This window comes from Echinops telfairi, unplaced genomic scaffold (genome assembly GCF_000313985.2).
Source record: "Echinops telfairi isolate 266 unplaced genomic scaffold, ASM31398v2 ScPeMD7_7462;HRSCAF=8500, whole genome shotgun sequence".
NCBI lineage: Eukaryota > Metazoa > Chordata > Mammalia > Afrosoricida > Tenrecidae > Echinops > Echinops telfairi.
The window spans coordinates 1,347,121-1,352,607 of NW_022111362.1; the positions used below are offsets into that span (position 1 = coordinate 1,347,121).

Here is a 5,487-nt window from a genome sequence, read left to right on the forward strand (position 1 = left end):
TTGTATGAGCCCCTAATAAGATGATTAAAAAAAAGAAAGAAAGAAATGGTGATCTTAATCATTAGTCACCAAAACATCTATAAGTAGCAGTTAATCATTGCAGATGAGCACCTCCTGTTGGGAAACACTTAAAAAAAATGACTGGAGAAGAACTGCTTCCTCTAAGTAGAATAAACTTAATGATGTGGAGAAAGCAACTATTGCATAAAACTTCATTTGCTGATATTGCATAACTTTAAATCTGAAGAAAAAACTGTAAATTTTCATTAGTAATCCACATATGAAATAAGCAAAGTATGAGTCTAAGAAAACAAGAAATCATCAAAAAGAAATGGAGTGTACATACAGCAATATCCTAGGCAATGAAGTGAAATGGACTGATATTTATCTTTTTGAATGAAAAAATCAATTACTCTGAGAGGAATGACAAATTGAATAGCAATGATCTCATGTTCATCATCAAAAAGAAAATTCAAAGACATCTTGAAGTGCAATTGGTGGAATAATATGAAGAAGAGAAGTTAATATAACTATAACTCAAATTTGTACACAAACCATGAGATCCAATGATAAATTGAAGAATACTACCAACTTCATCGGTCTGAAATTTGTCAAACATGCAATCAAGATGCACTGATAATTACTAGTGATTGGAATGCAGAAGTCGAAACAAAGAAAAAGGATCAATATATGGAAAACGTGGCCTTGGTGATAAAAGCAAAGCTCGAGACCACATGGTACAATTATTCAAGACCAATGATTTTTTGTTTCAAATATCTCCTTTAATAACTTCAACAGTGACTACACATGTGGCTTTCACAGCAGAGAATACACGTGAATCAAATTGGCTACATCTATGGGAAGAGATGATGGAGAGGTTCGGTACCCTCTGTCAGAACAAGGCTATGCAGTAATTACAATGTCCTCAATAGATGCTGCAGGATAGAAAGTATGATGGAATGACTAGTCCAGGGCATAAATAATTAAGAAAAGAGTTTGAGCAGCTCAGAAAACAAAACTTCTTAATAGGTTAATGGCTAGGCTTTCTTGTTGATCTCATGGGACCTGTTCTCCAAGGTAGAACTATATAGATGGGTGACACAAACAGTCTCATTTATTCTTTCCCCTGCTCTCACTTGTTTTGTTTTGTTTTCTAAATGAGCTTTAGGTATGAGTTGGCTATAAATAATTTGGAAAAATTGCAGTAGACTCATCGGTCATATTGTTTCTAGTGCTGGAGTCTTTTCACTGTCTACTCCACTCCATTTTAAAATAATCTTCTGGGAACTCTAGTGGATAGTGAAAGAGATTTACTTAAACATTGGTAACAAGTTTTAGTCACAACTTGGGAGTCTACTTTTGTGAATATTTTCTTTTCTAATATTATACATATATCTAAGCACATAAATCTCTGAAAATTGAGAATTTAACACTTGATGAAGCCAGAAACAATTTTTTAAAAATGTTGACTACTTCTATTATTCACAATTTCAATGCAATGCCAGCTCTACTAAATTCAGGTGAATGCTTTCGTTAGGGCAGGTCATCTAAATGTGCTTTTTGCTTCACCTGTCAATAGTCAGGTTTACCTGAGCATACTTCCCTGGAAGTACGTTTTGAAGTGAATTTCTGCTAGTTACAAATGAGGACCAAGCAGAGTATATTTGGCCTTCTTTCTACACTTGCAACCAGGGCATGGAAAACTAGCCCCTATTTTGACAAAGATCTCCATTGTTCTCAGATAGAAATGTTTTCAAATACAGGTTCTCCAGGCCAAAAGGATGCCCCCCATCTCACCCCTCACTTTCTGCAATAAGAACAGTCATAAAGGAACTACCATATAAGATGAATCATCCTTGTATCTGTCTACTTCACTATGCCTGAAGGTTATCTGTAGATAGAGCAATCAGGTTCTATAGCCAACCCACTGTAAAATGCAGCAAACTCTGTTCTGACATCTATTGCTCCTCCTGGTCAGAGCTTACTCCCTCCGGGGAGGGCTCATGGGTTTTCCAGGTCAACTAGCACTAGGTCAAGATGATGGTTCACCTCATTGCTTGTTTATTATATTACTCATTTATGATCTTATCCATTAACTATGTAATATATTCCCTGTATATCGTGTATGTCTTTTGAAAGGTCAGTAAGCCCCATTATATATAGCCATTGGAAAATACATTCACTCTCTTGGTCCTGACTTAGGGACAAGGAGTCTTGTGTGCTGCTTTTCTGTCTATTTTTATCATTTTCCATCATCACAAAGTCACTCCTGAGGACCTGTGAGGAGCCTCTACCACAGTCTGCTAACCAAAGGGTTAGATTTACGTCAAACTAAGGGGACCTTAGAAATACCTGGCAATCTACTTCTGGAAAAAAATAAGCCATTGAAAATGCAATAGGCACAGTACTATTCTGACATACATATAATTTCCATGTGTCAGAATTAGCTCAACTCAATGTGACTTGCTTTGAAGTGAGACTATGAAAAAAGCAATGATATTTTACTTATGTGTAACATATTGCAAGTGTACATGAACTCTCACACATGGTTCACCCAGGAAACTGGAGTGTAGGAATCACAATGCCAAGCTCCTAATTGTTATTTCTAGTGGGGAAGCAATGCTGATTTGGGGAGAGATGAGAAATATGTCTCCTTTAAAAGTATACACTAACTAGAGAACAGCTATTTTGACAAAATGCCCTCAGTGGAGGAACTTCAATCGAGTCCTGCACATTTATCAGCTGGCTTGAGACTTTATCTATGGGCTGTCTTGCTCAGCACCCCTTTTCCAAGAGTCACTGGATCCAATTGCCAGGTGCAGTGAATTCATGCTCTGCAAAGGCTCTTCTCACATCAAAGGGAGCATGTAATTGCAACACTGGCATTTTTAAAAGACGATGCTGAAACTAAAATAGTCTTGCTCTTCCAACTTTCACTTTGGAATTCAGTAAAGCCAGACCTGAGGAATGTGATGACATCCTAAAAGCTTGTGATTAATTTATGCTGGTCCCCAAGTCTTTGCCCTTCAGTGGCACATGGTGAAGCAGTTACCACCACCTGGTTTTCCTCCACAGACAAACAGCACTTCCAACAATCCTAGTCATCACTTGAAAAGAGATAGGGTTAAGTACATACAATTCTTTAGAATGCTAATTTATGCAAATTCACTTTATCCATTCCTTTGTTAAGATTGTCTTGCACACATAGTCCTGCTTCTCTGGTGGCATAGTGGTAACAAGTTGAGCTGCTAATCACAAGTTCAGCAGTTGGAAGCCACCACTGCTCCATGAGAGAAGGATGAGGTTTTCTCTCCCTGTTAAAACTTACAGCTGAGGAGCCAGATGCAGTCCCAGAAACCCCAGCTGCTGACTGGGCCTCTCCACTGTTGGTCATTGTTGAGGCAGAAGCTTTTGAGCCAAAGGGCCTGTCAGAGGACCAGAGGAGCCATGTTTTCATGACCGCCTGACTGTACACCATCTCCAGATCCAGCCTGTAGGTGCCCAGCGGCTGCCATGAACTCTAGAGCCATGAGGATCCACAGCAAAGGACATTTCCAGGGTGGGATCGGAGTAAAAAATTTTTTTTAAATAGAGCATCTTTGTAATCTCTGAAAACTTCCAACAACAACCCAGAAAAATCCAAAAACAAGCCACTTTGGCGAAAAGTATTTTACTTTGGCTTACCTTCTGTTGTCATATCTGAAGAACTTCACAAAGATGTTAAGGATCTAGGAGGGAGAGTTGAAGAACTTCTCAGCAAATACATCAGTTATCTTATTTCAAATAAAAAGGAAACTAAATTTGCACAAACCCTACATCAAAGTTCTCCTGTGCCCAATCCAGAATCTGCATATATACTGCAGAAAGGACTTCACCTCATCCCAGTCATGCTGGGAGTTCATTTAAATATACAGACTCAGTCTTGCTCATAGGTGTGTTTCTGCAGAGGAAAATTACTAGCTGAAACAGCCATCAATGGCCATGACTTTATTCCTTCAAATAGTATATTGTCATATTCCATAACATGGGGAGTAAAAATTCTTCATATTAATAGCATTATATTGAACAAAAGAATGAAGAATTGTAGTTACTCAAGAAGTCAAACGTTTCAGTGAGAGATGTGGGGAAACACATTTGTACTCCAAAACAAGAACAGTACGACTCAAAGGTCTTCAGTAAAGGTGGAAGATATGTGTCAACTTTAGAAGTAATTTTATCTTCAGTTGAGCAATATGGCCTTTATAAATTAATCTATCCAGAAGCCCTGCAGTCTACTTGATGTGACAGATGGTGATTAATATGATGGAACCCCACTTCATATCTATTTGAAAGAGAAGGGGGAAAAAGGATATTGTGAATATTGCTTATAGAAATATGAAGATCTCAAAATCCATCTTCTTTGTGAACAATACTGAAAGTCTGCAGAGAGCAACCAATACCAAGCAGTAGATGACATGATTTCTAAGTTAGTTTTTGACTTTGTAGAATATGATAGGGAGACACCTAAATAGAAAAGAATAAAATTCAGTGTTGGATCCCTTTCTCCTCTTACTATAAATGTTCATAAGAAAACCAAACCAAAAGAGCAGCTAGTATGGCAATGTACTCCTCAAAAGGGCTTCAGGGGAAATAACAATATACAGAACATGGAAAAGTTTTTCTGTGTAAAGAAATTCATGAACCTTAACAAGAACCTGTGTTTTTCAGAACCCATCTCTTGCTCTTCAAATAAATCAAGTGGACTTAATGCGAAAATAACAACTGTTCCATGTTCAATATAGCTGAAAATAATATAGAAAATAATTTTACACAGTGACCTTCACATAAAAATAAACATAAATGTAACATTGATATTTCTGATCATAAATTAATTAAAAACCAAAATCTGAAAGAACTAAAGATGAATTGTTGTCCATGTAGACTAAAGACATCTCTACATGTTTCCAATTTCAATAAGGGTAATAATGATGCATCTCAATTGAAACAAGTCAGATACAGCAAAGGACTTAAAAGATAACTATTTGGTCATAATTCTAGTCTGATACCTACAAACAGTTTACAGGAATATCTAACAATCCAAGCAAACACACCATCCCATAACCCTCCTGAGGAATCCAATGAATGTAACTTTAAGAATATGGATAGTTACTCTCCTAGAAAAATCCACCAGAAAGTGGAATTATTATTAGGAAAAAAATAAAATCTGGAAACAATTGTGGAAATTAGATCAGAAAACAACTGAATTTCTTATTGCACAAGAAGGAAAGGGAATTTCTAGTTCATCAGCAAAATCTTCACCGGACTTATTTCAGACTAGTGAAGAGAAATCAGAGTTCTTTAGTTTCACAAGCTACCCTGAAAATAGTGGTGCATGTGAGAAAACTCAAATTTATTATAAATGTTTTTTCTTCCCCTTAAAACTCTATGTTTATTTTTTTAGAGGTGGTAAAAAATCGTATTACTGAAATTTTTATAAATATGTATAAG

General features: G+C 36.6%; 2 pseudogenes; both read left to right on the plus strand.

Moving 5' to 3' along the window:
- Positions 1-3,467, plus strand: part of LOC101642935 — a 52,223-nt pseudogene extending 48,756 nt beyond the window's left edge.
- Positions 3,468-3,513: 46 nt separating this feature from the next.
- LOC101642629 lies at positions 3,514-5,200 on the plus strand (annotated as a pseudogene).
- Positions 5,201-5,487: the final 287 nt, after the last annotated feature.